Genomic DNA, 16,783 nt, shown 5'->3' on the forward strand with positions numbered 1-16,783 from the left:
AAATGTCTTGTAATTGCATTGTGTTATACTCTTAGATCAAGGTCAGTCATCATCAGATAATCTTGATTCTTCAACAGACAGGAAAAATACAGAAATCAACAGCCAGATATTCTAGTGAGAAAAAGAAAACTAAATTTAAAAGGGTTGTCTCCTTCACATATATACTTACAAGGCACAGAGAAGAGCATGGATGCATATATACAAAGAGTATAAAATCCAGAGGGCATTCAGGACACCAAAGAAAAAAGACCTTTTAAATAAACAGCATTGATATACAAAAGAAATAATAGGACCTGAGGGTATAAGAACAGTACTTACATGGATGTTTTCCCATTTGTGGTCCAAGACCTGAAAGTAGAATGAACACAAGCCTCCTCCCTAATTCAGAAGCAATCTTGAGTTGATAACCACCAGCTAATGAGAATTTACTTTCCTCCAAAGGAGCCTCAATAAGGAATTAAACTACTTTTAATTGTAGACTGGATGCCCAGAAATAGATGAAAACAGAAAATTCAGTCAATCTCATTTTTGGAAGTCCTCATCTCATAATGTTGTGTCAGAGTTCCCCTCGTTTCCCCATTTTTTTTAGCATATATATGTATACACGCACACACACACACACACACACACACACATACACACACACACACACACATATATATATAATATTTTAGGATATTCATAATGTATTTAAATATATATACACATATATATGTATACACACACATACACACACACACACATATGTATGATTTTTACGGAAATCCTCAATATGTAAATAAATGGGTCAGATTTCCACGATTTCTCTTGGGATTTTTTCCTTCTGTTTGCCCATTTTGACCAATTCCAATGTGTTACATAGACTTTATCTTAGTATATTTTTATTATTATCCCATAGAAACCTGACTGTTTTCGAATGAGTGATAGAAATGGGGTGGATTCAAATAGGAAGGGATGTGGGGAGAAGCAGAGGGAGGTGGAAACATAATCAGGGGACATTATTGCTGTGGGATGTTCTGTATGGCAAATGTGTTGCTCTGATTGGTTGGTAAATAAAACACTGATTGGCCAGTAGTGAGGCAGGAGGAAGTATAGGCGGGACAAGGAGGAGAATAAAACTGGAAAGTGGAAGGCTGGGTCAGAGACACTGCTAGCCGCCGCGATGACAAACAGCGTGTGAAGATGCCGGTAAGCCATGAGCCACATGGCAAGATATAGATTTATAGAAATGGATTAATTTAAGCTGTAAGAACAATTAACAAAAAGCCTGCCACGGCCATACAGTTTGTAAACAATATAAGTCTCTGTGTTTACTTGGTTGGGTCTGAGCAGCTGTGGGACTGGCAGGTGAGAGAGATTTGTCCTGACTGTGGGCCAGGCAGGAAAACTCTAGCTACACATTATGTGAAAGAAAATCTGTTTTCAATGAATGAGAAAACAAGTGTTGCAGTATAGTGCTATGTAAAATTCAACTTAAAACATTCATTGAATTTCAATTTTGTGTCTATGCTTTTTGAGTGTGTTATCACTTTCTCATCTGAGTGTAGGTGTTTTTGGAAGACAGAAGAGGGTATCGGATCCATTAGAGCTATTGTGAATAGAAGGCTGTGGACTGTAAGATGTGTGGATAGGTTAGTGAACCCATCTCCTCTGGGAAAGCCACACATGATTGTAAATGCTGAGATATCTCTCCATATTTCTCAATATTCATTCTACCTATTTAATAAAACATCTTTCTGTCTTGTAAGTTTTACTCTTCTAACTTCCAGCATACAACAGGATTCTCTTGTCTTCCTCAGCAAAGGGGAAAATTAGTTTCATCATCTAAAAACATTCATTCACAAATTTTCTCTTGTTTTCTTTTACATTCAAAGTCACACATTCACTCAGATATCAAAAGAATTACTCAGAGTATTTTAAGTCTATTTTTGAATTAGAGAAAGAAAAGAACACATCCTCTATGTGCTAATATCCAAGAATCAGGTCTTGTGTAATAAGAGGTTGAGTGGAAGATTGTAGGCCAGGATGTACAGAAAAGTAGTATACATGGTATTTCTTGACATCATCTTTAGAAGACACAATGAGAATCACTAGCTAATGCATACATCTTGCATTGTATCAGAGTAGGTGGTTCTGTACAAACACTATAGTTATCAGTATCAATTTATGAAGTGGATGTTCAGGGAGATGTTTTACCCCTTATCTTTTCAAGAGAATTTCTCTCCGGTTTAAACAAAATTATGTAGCACTTGGGGATAAAGATGCATCCCAGCAAGCCTGCACTTGAGGACAAAATGGAGAAGACCTCCACTACCACCATGACCTTGCCCCTAGTGCTGTGGTAGACAGGGAGAAAGGTGACCCACACACTGCAGAACAACAGCATGCTGAAGGTCAGCAACTTGGCTTCATTGAATTTGTCAGGGAGATTCCTGGCCAAGAAAGCCACAATGAAGCTCCCAAAGGCAAGAGAGCCATGGTATCCCAAGACACAGTAGAATGCAGTAACTGAGCCCTTGTCACACACAATGATGATTTGGCCATGCACAGAGTGTGCATCAATGTTAATAGAGGGGGGAGAAACTCGCAGCCAGATTGCACAGAGAATAATTTGGATGAGGGTACAGATGGCAATGATGTAGTTGGGTGCCCTTGAAATCAGGAAGAACCTCATCCTTCTTCCAGGGGCTGTAACTGTGAAGGCTAGCAGCACAGTCACTGTTTTGGCTAACACAGTGGAAACAGCCACAGTGAATACAACTCCAAATGTGATTTGCTGCATTGCACAGGTAGCTGAGTTGGGTTGACCAATGAAGAGCAAGGGGCACAAGAAACAAAACATGAGTGAGATAAGCAATATGTAACTAAGATTCCGGTTATTGGCCTTCACAATGGGAGTGTCATGGTGTTTGACAAAGACCCCAAAAATCAGAACTGTGAATGCAGAGAACCACAAGGCCATTAAGGCAAGAGCCATCCCCAAGGGATCTTCGTAGTTCAGAAAGATCACTGCTTTGTGAATGCACTGGTCCTGCTCTCTGTTGGCATACTGGTCCTCTGGACACCTCACACATTTATCCACATCTGATGGAGAGAGAAAAGTATGATTAGAGCAGCTTCAGCCATTTATTGAGAGGATATTTCAATTAAGTGTGTTGAACAAGCATTACAATATCTGCATTTGTTTCTGAGGATGTAGTTGATGGACATTGCTGCATAGCAATGCTTCCTTTCCAAAATACTCATTCATTGTCTTTATGAGGAATGAAATCAAACAATCATTATGTTTTCTATTTGACAGTGTGTCGATGATGCCATTTTCTATATTATTTTAAGTACATTCTGAATACTATGATGAAAGGACTTAAACTGGTGAATTGACAGAGGGTAAAATCATTAAGCATTATTTTGCACAGAGTTTATTTTAAAGTATCAGATCCCATGGTTGTAGTGCCTCCTGATGTCTTTCTGTCTGTTTTATGCCCGCTGTTCCTGTAATTGATGGAGACCATGTTTGCTATTTGGACATGCCCTGTGATGTGCTTTCTACTTTCAAATTACCGGCCCAAACCCATTGACATAGAAGAAATGCTAAACACGGTCAGTAGGGACCCTTGGAGTCTGCACAAGTCAAAACCAAGTTCTCAATGCAAAGTATATTTATTTGCATCAGAGGACTATTGTGGGATGACTCATCCCTAATGGGCTTGAGAGCCAGACAGCCCAAACAAGTAAAAAAGATACTTTCTGAGAGCCAGCCTGGGTCTGCTGAAGGGTCTTAGCAACAGCAGCTGAAACATGATCTGGAGATGACCTGGACCAATGAGAGGCAGCCATGTCACGCCAGCAGATGCATATTCATCAGACCTCCCCGCAGGAAGGGGTGGAGGGTATATAAGGCTTGCCTCTTCCTGAATAAACTGAGCTTGTTGTTTCCACATTCTCTGGAGTCTATGTGGTTTGACTCTGCAGCTACTTGGCCCCCTCCCACAAAGGGAACAACAGCAAGGATCCTGCTACAGACAATGGCCAGGAAATCGGAGGCAAAATCAAGAGACAGAGAATGAAGGAGAAGGGTAAAGCAACAAGAGAGTTGGGGAAGGGTTTTAGGACAGGGAGGACAAAGAACTGCCTCTGAGTAGAGAGGACAGAGATGTGGCCTTTAGGAAAATGCCAGTTTATGAAGGAAAAATGGGAAACCCATGTTAGGATGAACTGTTTAATTTTGATTGGACACGTTAATTGGAAGAGCCACAAGGGAGTTATTGCTAGTTTAAGTTCAAAACTTTGATAGCTTGACCTTGATAGCCTCAGGAGGAGAAAGTGGCCAAATAAGGGAATAGACACTGGTGGCTAGCTTTAAGAATGTAGCCTCAGTTAGGGTTTCAATTGCTGTAAAGAAAAACATAACCACAGTAGTTCTTATGAAATTAAACATTTAAATGAGTGACTTAGAGTTCAGAGGCTCAGTCCATTATCATAATGGTGGGCCTTGTTGCTATTCAGGCAGACATAGGTAACATAAAGTAAGTTGTCTCATTGTGTATGGCTTAAGCATTTAAGTGGCCTTGAAGTCTGCATCCACAGTGACACACTTCCTCCAATAAGACTACACCTTCTCCAACAAGACCACATCCTCTGATGGGGCCAATTTCATTCAAACTATCATTGGAATCTAATGAATTTTATCAAGGCAAAGGGAACGGGCGAGAAGGGCAGGACTTGTTGTAGTCATATTTGCCATAATCAGCCTCACTAGAGTCCCTTCAGGATCAGTAAGTTGTGTGTGTGTTTGTTTATGTGTATGTTTGTGTACATGTAAAAATAACAACAGAGCTCAAATATGAGAGTGGTTGTGCTTATATGAGGAAAATAGGAGGATGAGAATGAGAGAAGGATGTTACATAAATATAATTTTTATGTTTTAAAATGCAAAAGTTAAATAAATCAAATAAATATGTCCTCAGTTGTATCCCAATCTGGCATTAGGAATGCTTTATCCCTGAGTCTTATTCATAAGAAGCAGTAACCCTATCCTGAAGGTAGAATCCTCTGTACATACTTATCATTTAAATGAGCTACCTCTTGATTCCACCATCTTTGGGAATAGACAACCACTTTCCTCCTTTACTAATATCCATCTATATGAGTCTCAGTTTATGTTAGTGTACTCAAGTGTGAAGTAGATACTGATACAATACCATGAGCACAATAAAAGAAGAAAATTCAAGCAAGAACGATAGCACAGAAGGTTTGTTGTGAGGAATAGTACCCCATCCATAAATTGTAATCTCCACCAAGGAAAGTTTATGAAATGAGGCTACACTTGCTTTGAATCATTGGATAATTGAATAGAATGATGATATGCTTCTAGATTTCAAGTCTTTTTATCTAGAACAGTGCATGTATGGACCCATGTATTTAGTTAATTTGTTTAGTGGAATGGAAAGTTGTCTCAGTTGTGAGGAAAAATGTACTACTCTTGCAGAAGAGCTGCATTCAGTTCCAAGAACCCATCTTGGGTTTCTCACAACTGGATGTAACTCTAACTACAGGGGCCTTGGTTGCTTCTCACATGCAACTGCAATTGTGTACATATAACCACATACATATAAACATAATTAAAGAAATGATAAAAATATTTTTGGCTAATTGTTGTATTTATTGTTGTAATACCCTTTACTCTTATATGTTTTTATATTTTAAACAGTTTCATTACAGTTTGTGTAATTAAATTGGAGTATGTTATATGTGTGAATGCACAGAGATCAGAACACGACCTCTAGGGGTTGGAAAACTCTTCCTACTATATGGGCCCTAGGGATGAATTCATCAGCAGATATAGTAGCAAGAGATTTGATTTCTGAATCATCTTAATGGCCATAAATGTCCTTTAAGGTCGTTCATTATATAGGATGACAGGCAATATGAGAGAAAGTCTATGTATCTGCTATTTTTCTGTAACCAGCTCTGAACAAATAATCATTTAAATCACATGAGCTGTGTAGGTGACAACACCATTTGAATAACTGTGGCTAGTTGCTTTCATACAAAATCATTTTAATCTCCTACTTTTTGACATTATTAACTGTGTGCTGTATATAAACAAATTGACTATAGGACTCAATACTTCTACATTATGTGCCAACACTTATCCAAAATTCCCTAGATTTCAAATCACCTTGAACCTTTGAAAAAGGGGGCTCTCTGGATATTGCTTGAAATCTTCTTTATCATATATCATCTTATAATTTTACAAGCAATTATTTCCACTCTTCATTAATCTTACAGAGGACTTAGATTTGGTTTCTAGTACCCACATAAAAGTGTCAATGGATCTGATACCCTAGTCTTTTCTCCATTGATTTCCTGCATGTACATGGTACCTATAAACTTATGTAAGGTCACAAACAGACATGGAAATAGAAAAAAAAATTAAATATTTATGACTGGAATCTAATCTACATGTAGTTTCAGGGAAGATTTTTCACTAGTTAAAACATTGTATAGAATTCTCTAATTTATTAGTTTGATTATGAAATATTTCTTTGAGAATGTCACTTACAATGGATTTTCAACGTTTGAAAGATGTATGTCATAGCATAACATGTTATTTAAAGTGACATTGTTAATGATCATAGTCCCATAAAAACTAACTGGAGAAAGTGATATGGTTTATTTTTACAGATGTCTTTTAGAACCTTTGATTATCCCAGTGTGTTTGGGAGAAGATTATCTATGTGAAGGATTTATCTCAGCAGTAAACACTCACTTGTCTCATTAGAAACTTCATTTTCTGGACAGGGGATGCAATCAAAACAGCAGGCTGCATTTCCCTCCTGCAAGAATTTTCTGAATCCAGGACCACAATCAGCACTGCACACAGAGGGTGGCATCTGAGGAAAATCAGACATATGCTGCTATCAGGAGTTTTACCAACGCCTTCCATAACTATATTACATTAGCATGCTAAAATATTGATAAGCTTATTTTACGTACACCAAATGAGTGACCACATTAAACTTAGTATGTTTTATAATGCCCAACAAGCAAATGTATGAAAACAATCTGATGTAAAGTTGAGTAGCTTCCCAATCTTAGAAAATTAGGAATAAAAAAGGGTTGTTTGCTGTGGGCAAACACCACAGAGTGCAAACTGATTTTTCTAGTTAATTTTCATTACGTTGACAGAAAGACCATTGAAAAGTTAGAGAAAACTCTAACTAAAATATTTCTCTCCAAGGAACTAGCTGCTGTCATATTATTTATGCATTTTATTAATGGGTAATTGATGTAGGAGTTCACAGTCCACTGTGGACAGTGCTGTCTCTATGCAGGGCTATTTTAGAGATCAAGCAGAGCAAGCCAGTAAGCAGTGTTCCTTCAGAGTTTAGTTGCAGTCTCCAGATTTCTACTTTGTCTTCCCTTTACTGTAACCCATGAACCTAATCAACCCTTCCTCCTCAGTTTGCTGATGGTCAGTGTTTAATCACAGCAACAGTACAGCAAGCTAGGATAAATGGATATCAGAAAGATGGGAAATATCTCTTCAAATCTCTAATAGAAACAAGAACTACAATAAATGCCACTGCAAAGCATGACAAACAAATTGTAAAGAGAAAAACAGCTAAATAGGCAGAGCCTGGTGCATTTCTGGTGAAGAAGTGTTGGATTGATATGTATGGAGCTTCAGGTGGAATGTTTCCTGAGGTCATAGTGTCTTACAAAGGCTGCAAATATTTGGGGAACTGGAATAAAAGTTAGATAGTTTAAGTTAATTAAGGGATTTCTTTAAGTTTAAATACAAAAACTTTGTATAATCAAAACCTGGTGATAGCAATCTATATACTGTTTTAGACAGCTGCTGATTGTTACATACTCACTTTGCATCCTTTGTACAATACTGAGTTGTATCAAAATCACATGGCCTCTATCTCTTTCTACACAATATGATTATGTACAAATATTCCTTTTTGTTGTGGTTTTCTTGAAACAGGGTCTCACAATGTATTGCTGGTATACCTCAACTACATATATAGAGTAGGTTAACTCAGATGACACAGAGATCTGCCTCTCCTGCCTTCTGATTGCTGGGTTTAAAGGTGTATGCTACCACTGGGCACATTTCTTCCCTTATGTCTGTATTTCATGTTTACCATTTCTTCTTGTACATGCTAAGATTAAGGGCAATTTTCAAGAGGAGTGGAGAAAATGTATATCCTTCTCCAATTTCTTTTTTAAGAAATTATTTATTTTACTTACCAACCACAATTGCCTCTCCCTCCATTCACCCTGTTCCCTCTCCACACCTCCTTTCTTCCACCCTATCTACTCCTCAGAAAGGGTAAGGCCTCCCACAGGAGTCAACAACGAATGGCATACCAAGTTGAGGCAGGACAAATTTCTTCCCCCCTGCATCAAGGCTGAGCAATTAATCCCACCATAGGGTATAGTTTCCAAATCCTTCTCGTGTACCAGGGACAGACCTTGGTCCCACTGCAAGGGCTGCAAACAGACTCAGCAATATAATTATCATTATATTAACATTCAAGGGGCTTAGGTAGATACCGTGGAGGCCCCCTAGCTGTAGGTTTAGAGACCCTAAGCTCCTACTACTTGGGTCAGCTTTCTCTGTGTTTTGCCCTGTCATTATCTTGACCCCACTTGCTGAAATAATACCTCTACCTTTATTCAACTAGACTGCCAGAGCTTGGCCCAGTGCTTGCCAATGAATCTCTGCATCTGCTTGTATAGTTATTGGATGAAGATGAACTCTTTTAATAGAGTTCATGGGGGAATCTGCTGTTATCTTGAAGGGACCTTTTGAAGAAATATGTTTCTCTCTCTGCAGCCTTCAGTTTCCTTTCTTTACTTCTATAATTCAAGTTTTAAGTAAAATATGTGATGGGAAGATATCTTTTATTGATATGTGTTTAGAATTTAAATGCCTCCTGTCTCTAGATGTCCACATGTCTCCCTATATTGTGGAAAATTCCCATTATATTTTACTGGATGTACTCTTGATGTCTTGGTAAGTCCTTCTTCTTCTCTTCTGCTCATTGTTTGTAAATTTGATCCTTTAATCCTATCCCCCTGGTCCCATATATCCTTCACTTGTCCTTATTTTTACCTTTGTCACAGTTTCAGTTTCCTAATTCTTTTGCCTTGTCTTCAAGTCTGCCATCTTGTCTCCAACTTGAAATATTCTGTTAGTGAAAATTTTTATTAGGATATTTATTATTTATTTTCCTTTCTTTACATATTTTAGTTTGATTTTTTTCATTTGTTTATACCTTTTCAAATGTGTTAGTCACATGCTCACTCTCAGTTCCTCATTGTATACAAGTTTTTGTGATCTCATTGTATTCTTCTGGAGGTGATTTGTGTCCTCTTTGATATTCTGGAATACTGTTATAATCCTTCTTTGAATTCTTACTTTAGCATGTCTTTGAACATACTCACATTTAAGCTTCTGACTCTGACATTTGGAGTTGTATTGATTTGCTTTCTTTATATTTTGTTCCTCTTTTCTGCATAGAAAATTTTATATCTGGGAGTAGAGCACTGTTTGCATTGTTCCTAATCTGCTGTACGCCTCCAGTGGATGTTTTTTGTAATGCTCAAGTGAACTTGATTAGAAAACACTTGAAATTTCATTGCTGCTCTCTGAATGGATAGAAAGTGCAGTTTCTGTACCTTCGGCTCATATGTCCTCTTCCCTGATAATAACTTTCCTTGTCATTCTGAAAAAGAATATTTTTGTAGATTTTATACTATCTGGTCTTCATGAGAGACAACTTTATATCAAGCTTGAAGACTTTTCTGAAGTTAGCTTCTTTAAATTTCAAGGTACTTTATAGTCGGGAAGTTGGAATAGGATACCATAAAACTACCCCCATCCCAAATCATACCTATATCATGCCATAGACTTATAGTAGAATAAATCATTTATGAATTTTCAAAAACCATTTATTTTGCTAATAATACTTCCTCACCACACACATAAGGAAATTAGACACACCCTTGTTTGTGTGGACTGTGAAAGAATTAGTGGGACCAAGAAACATTTTCTACTGAGCAATTTCTTTTACACAGGACGTGCTTCAGGGACTAGAGAATTGGTTCAGCTATCTGTCACAATTCTTGACCAGGTAAAAGGCCCCAGTTTGATTTTTAGCACCACTGTGTGGCCCTGCAATGTCTCCATTTCGCAGGGATCCAAGTCTATATGCATGTATCTGCACCAGGCAAACCAGTGTTGCAGAGACTTATATGCAGACAAGACATCCATACACATTTAATAGAAAAAAAGGAAAAAAAGAAAAATGTTATCATTCATCGGGTATCTAATGTGTTATGAAAATATTATCTTAAAGTATAGTTAGAGATGTTGACCATTTAGAAGCTTGCTGGTAAAAAGGATTAAAGCAAATTATATAATAAGAAATAATAGTTTGCATGTGTTACTTAAAACCTCCTTAGATTTGGCCTCAGTCTTTCAGCATCTATGTCAAAGGTTCAGCAGAAAAAAGGACAATCACTGTGTAGTAATCAGGATGGCTTCGATAAGATATTGCTCACTTTGCTAGAAATAATAGAGTACAGTGGTAACCAATTTTCTTTATATATTAAAAACCAGAAACCTGTTCTAGAGTAGTAAAAATTCACTGTATGTGTGGCATGCATGTCTGAGACCCTCAAAGAATTAGTCAAATGTCACATCAAAACCTGAAAAGAGAAAATATAAATTAGAGGCTAGAAAATGCTTCTCAATGTGACAATCTATTTCACCACCTGACAATGTTACCACGGTGTAACAGAAATGAGTACAGTTAAGTCAGACCCACCTGTCTATTTCCTGTGGACCACTCTATCACATCTTCATATATATGGAGCTGTTGACCGTATGGGAAATATGGACTAAACTCTCCTATCTTCACCTTAAATCCAAATCCATTTGGGAAATTCCAAATCTGGAAAATGTCATACTCTCCCTGCTGCTTTTCTCTTTGGTTCATATTCACTTTTTCTCCAACAGGATTAGTGAAGTGAGTCTTCCTCAGAAAGGAGTGCAGCTGAAAGAGAGGCGGCATTCTATATTGTGTGTGCCCTTCCTTGATGTCAGAAAACATACACTGATTTCTTCTTAAAAGCAACATTATTGAAGGTGTCCCGGGAAGAAATATAATAAAAGTAAGTGGATAAATGAAAGTATCATAACATTCCTAGAATTAAAGTTCTTTCAGAGGAAACTACCAAAAAGAAAACCAGACATACAAACAGATACCAAACATTGATATAAAAAATGCACACACACAGAATGAGAGAAAGACACACAGACAGAGAAAGAGACTCACATCCCTACAGACTTTCATACATCATATAGCGACATACAACATACACACACTTACCTATACATATACTTGTCAGACACACACCTGAAAATACAGTCATAAACAGACAGACACATGAACACAAACAGACATACAGAAACCTACGAACACAGCCTCACAAACAAGTGCACACTTTTATAGACTACACACAAGGAGACGTACACAGATAAAAGCACCCACACAGAGAGACATTGACAGGCAAATTTATGCTCCCATCCAAAGAGAAATTGACAGACAAAGATACAGATAGACACACAGAAACACAGATACACAAATGTGATAGCAATATGCAAAACACACAAATAGTCACAAGCAGACACATGGTAAGAAACACACAGGGATTTATACACAGAAACAAACTTCCACAAAGAAAGGCACTGACACAAGACATTTTATGCTCAGTTCCACAGACAAGAGAATTGCAGATAGAGAGAAACACATATATACACAGCAACAAAAATATACACACAGAAACATACACCCATACACAGTGGGAACCATCCATACACACTTATAAATACACATGTATATTCTGAAATGAGTTATGGCACTGTTTCCTGTGAATTACTCTCAGAGTGCCAAAGGAGTTCTGCAGAGCCTACAGTGGGACAGAATCTGTTGAGAACACTTGTAAAAACCATCTGATACACCGATTACCACATATTTGACAAATGATGAACAAGGGCTCTTCTTCTTTTCATGGAAAGGATTAATGAGGAAGGACTGTTAGGTTTCCAGTGGGGGAGCAGAAGCAATGATATTCAGATGCTCTGTAAGATAATTACTACTATTCCTTGATAAATTGTGTTTTCCACTCCGTTGCTTTTGCATTAAGATTTATACCAACCTCTAGCTTACATTTTCAGAAATATGTCTATTTTATTAAACATTTACTAATCCAGTAAATCAGGGCATCTGACAGACTGTTGATGACACAACATTTCATCCAATAGAAGAAACACTACCTTCAAGCAGGTACCATAGTGTCCTTTCCCATCATCCACTTGTTGAAGAAGCATCTCATGAACAGCATGGGCCACAGCATACACTGCATTATATATGTCATAACTGTCATCACTAAAAGCCACGTCGAAAGTCTGTCTCATTAGCCATTGCAACGAAGCATTGGATGAACAATTCTTCAGTGTCTCACACTTAGAAGCTGAGACTTCACAGTTAAAGTTCATCCATCCCAGCCTTGTGAGGTATTCATCTGTGTATTTGAGAGGGTTCAGTGTCTGAACAAATTTTTTAAAACCAGAAATCTCAGAATGGTGGTGTGCAAAAGCTAGTGTCCCATGGGATGAGTCAAGTGTTAAGTCTCTCTTACTTGTAGTGACATCCCACTGTGAAGTGGTCACCCATATTCTCTGTATACCTAGAGATTCCCACATTCTAAAGCTCACAGCTAGAGTACTGTCTGTGTCACCATAAATGATAACTATATTTGTGGATGATGTCATGATTCGGTTATAATACATTTCAGCTCTTGACATGTATAAATGCGTGTTGCCTGGGATCATACTCACAAAGGCAAAGCAGACTCTATTTTTTTCCATCTCTCTTCTCAAATGTGATAAAAATTGGGTACCCTCATCATTGTCTAAGATGGCCAGTCCTATCCAGTTCCAATTGAAGTGAAGCATCAAAGAAACCATGGCCAGGGGTAGAGCTGTATCCTTGGGGGCCATCTGATACAGATAGGGAAATTTTTCATGATCACTCAGGATGGTATGGAAAGGTCCATAGGTAAGACGGAGGACCTAGGACACAGGGGGGCAGCATGAGATTGCATGCACTCCTAAGAACTTGTAAACACACTTTTTGCAAAGAGTTCCATAAAATCCTCTTAAATGTTACTTCTTTCCTAATCTCAATTTCAAAAAAGGAAATGAAGCCCCATCAAATCTCTGAAAAGCACCCTTGAACCACATTGTCTGACATAAGTGTGAGGCTAGTATCCTCCTCACACTCTTCTTAGCATCTGGGAGTGGTACCAACAGAGTCACGATTTCTTGCAAACCCACACCACAAATGTCTCACCTGTTGAGATCTGTAGGGGTCCTGGTATAGTGCAAACATTGCAGATGTTGCCAGGTTTGGTCCACTCAGCATCACTAAACACATAGTGTCTTTGAAACAATTATAATTAGGGGGAAATTTTCGATTTTCTTCAGATAAAGGCACGCGCCTGTATGATTTTGACACAGTCTTACAACTACCTTCAGGGAATTCAAATACGAATGACATATTTGGCAAAAGATCAAGGTTCCTGTTGACTTCATCCAGGGAAAAAGCTAAGGCCAATGGAAAGTATTTGTATTCAATTGATGTTCTGGAAAAGGGTATGGTGTTTATTAATGACAGAGATCTACAGATAATCCTTTGTAGTCAATAGAAGGAATATAATGAACTGGATGGTATTCCAAACCACCCCCAAATACTGAAACAAATGTCTTGTGCTGTGAGGTTGGAATGACATAAGAAGCTGGAAGTTTACAATGGCTTTTAAAATTCATGAGAGTGCATCTTCCATGAGTAACATGAGCCATTGGCATCTTCCACAGACAGGAGTGTCCATTTCTGCTTTGGGAGTTCTTACTTAGCAGATAAAGACAAAGACACAGGCTTTATCCAAGCAGCAGTCCTGATCATGTCTTCATTTTGGAATTATCAAACAATATGAAAAATACATGTGATGTGCGAACCAATGAGACTATGGCATTTTCTTATGATTTTAACTGACTTGGCTAAGGCAATCAAATAATGTTTTATGAGCACACAATAGTTTGTACATTTGGCTCTTGTGCTTACCATTATTTATAATCAGTGGGCAATCTAGTTAACATATACCCTCATATCCATTTTGTCTTGTTCTTTTATTTTTCTGGTTTATGTAACGCAAGTGTAAAATTTTTATTTTAAAGATTTGTTTTTAAATCAATTTAACTACCAGAGATGTATTTGGTAAAGGTATATGTCACTATTCATTTGCATATATGGACAGGACTAATGCTTATGTAGGCCATAGTGGGGAACGGATTATATGCTTTTGAATGATACCTTCTTCTAGAGCACACTGGCCTGAAATGTACGATGATATGCCTGCTCCAGATACTGAGTGCAGAGATAAAGGGCATTTACTACCTCCTCAGTATTGTTCACCTATTTTATGTTTTCACAGGCAAGTCATATATTCACACTTGGTATATCTGGTCAACATAATTTTTTTCTAGAAAACATCTTATGACTATCTTTCCACTTACACTAACACAGAATGCACATACTACTGATATTTGTATATGCCAGTATTAAATCTTTATAAAATAGAAGACTATAAAGTGTGAAATGTATGAAAGATTGTTTATGAGGGCTTTTTTGTAATAAAAATAAGTAATATACAGTTGGGTGTGAAGAATACCAACTTATGTTTCTGTTTATGGGAAGAATAATAACTTATGTTTCTTTATACTCAATTCACATCATCTGACCAATAAATATCAAACATACTTGTTCATTCTGAAGGATTCATTCAGAGTTAAAGACAATCTCATTTCCAGTTAGAAATTGTACCACTGTGTTTTCTTTATATATAAAAAATAAGATTTACCTATACATTTTTAAAATAAAAATTACTTTAATATTTCTTTATTACAACCTAGAAAAATACCATTGAAAGTTTCAGTATCACACAACAGGAATTTGTGAGTAGAATTGTAAAGCTCACACACTAACTCCTGCACACTAAACATTCAGAAACTTAAGTACCTGAGCCATTAGAGTGGCCCAGTGAACAAAAGTACTGTGTTTAATAACTGCCATCCACATTCTACAAAATGAAATGTGTATTATGCCCTGTTTGACAAAAGATGCATATATAATAAGCAAAATTACAAAAAGTAAGCATAGGAGGTAATTGGGATGTAAGAGTCAGAGAATAAACAATTTAAATATAAAGAAAGAAGACACATGTTTCTTACATAATGGCAAAGATGTGCAAATAGGTAACTCCTCTATCCGTATTCTCAAGTGTCCGCAAGTAACTCATACCACAGCCATCTCTCAGGGAAGTGACAGTCTCACTTTTCAAAGAATGCAAACATATTATTTACACTCTATAAATTCCTTATTTACTAAGTAGAGAGTGAAAAACAGAACTTTGAAATTAAAGGCCAAGCTTTGTACATGTATGTAAGTGAAGCACAGATAAATAGGGAAATATGATATTCACAGTGAACATGTCTCCTACTTCTGTTCTCGATGAGACTTCAGAAGACATAATGTAACCACATTCAGAGCATCAGAAATAGTAATTGTATATCTATGTGAAAATTCTCTGCAGCTAAGTGTGCCACAAATATTAATTGCTCTAGCACGTGCATTAGGACCTACACAGTAATGAAAGGACCATCAGCTGACTCTACTCTATGGTTGTTTATATGTACCATGTTAGAATGATATTAATTGAAATAGAATTGTGGTCCATTTGATTAGTCATCACCTGCTACTGTGCTACGAAAACTTAGAAGAGGAGAGCTATATGCGATAGAACAAGGTAGAGTCCTTTCTTAACTCAGCTCCAGCCTTATAAGTTGGAGTTGTAACTGAGAGAAAAACAAAAAACTCCCTGGACAAAATAAAATTAGAAAAATAGCATTGAGTCTCTAAAATATTTTTGAGTGTTGATGTGCAGGTTGGGAAAATGGGGGAGAAGATTCAAAGCTTTGCTCTGATCCTCATCCTGTATCCCTCATGAAATATTCATGATGATATTTCATAAAACATACAAAGGAACTTATGTATATTCAAAACATTGTTGAAATTCTTTTTCCTCTGGCCACTGCACTGCTGCAAGGGAGAAGACACAACCTGTCACCAAGTCTCCATCTTTGTCTTCATTCTGCTTTCTTCTCCAGGAGCATCCACGATGAATGAAACTGGACACAAGAAGTGGAATGCTCATGAGCAAGAAGAGGAAAGTCAAAATGAACATATTTTCCAGCTGTATGCCTTAGCGGTATCAACTGTGACCAGCCATGCAGATAAGCACATCAAATGGGCAGTCATGTATCCCCATCTGCTTTGATTTCTGTGGATGGAGAAGAGACACCTGTGCATTTATGATGCTTTTTTTTCTGGTGTTTCCTCACTCCTTGAACAATCTCTGACACTTTCTACTCTGTGGCTCTGCATCTGATGTCAGCAGTCCATGTGATTACATTTGGTTGATAAATATATATGAGGAGAGTTCAGGTAGTTTCATGACATCACTCATCTTTGTGGTAATTAATGCCCCTGGCCGGATGCAATTTTGGGAATATTTGGGACCATGACTGCCTCATCAACCCATTAATGTTAATGCCTTTAGATGGGTTGTCGTGGATGTAATA

The 16,783-nt window shown here is 37.4% G+C and overlaps 1 protein-coding gene and 1 pseudogene across 1 annotated transcript in view; one reads left to right on the forward strand and one right to left on the reverse strand.

Moving 5' to 3' along the window:
- LOC131893983 (vomeronasal type-2 receptor 116-like) overlaps window positions 1-16,783 on the forward strand; it is a 56,827-nt gene that overhangs the window by 18,003 nt on the left and 22,041 nt on the right. The window lies entirely within an intron of this gene.
- Window positions 2,180-16,386, reverse strand: LOC131895764 (vomeronasal type-2 receptor 116-like; annotated as a pseudogene).

Source organism: Peromyscus eremicus, chromosome 1 (genome assembly GCF_949786415.1).
Source record: "Peromyscus eremicus chromosome 1, PerEre_H2_v1, whole genome shotgun sequence".
NCBI lineage: Eukaryota > Metazoa > Chordata > Mammalia > Rodentia > Cricetidae > Peromyscus > Peromyscus eremicus.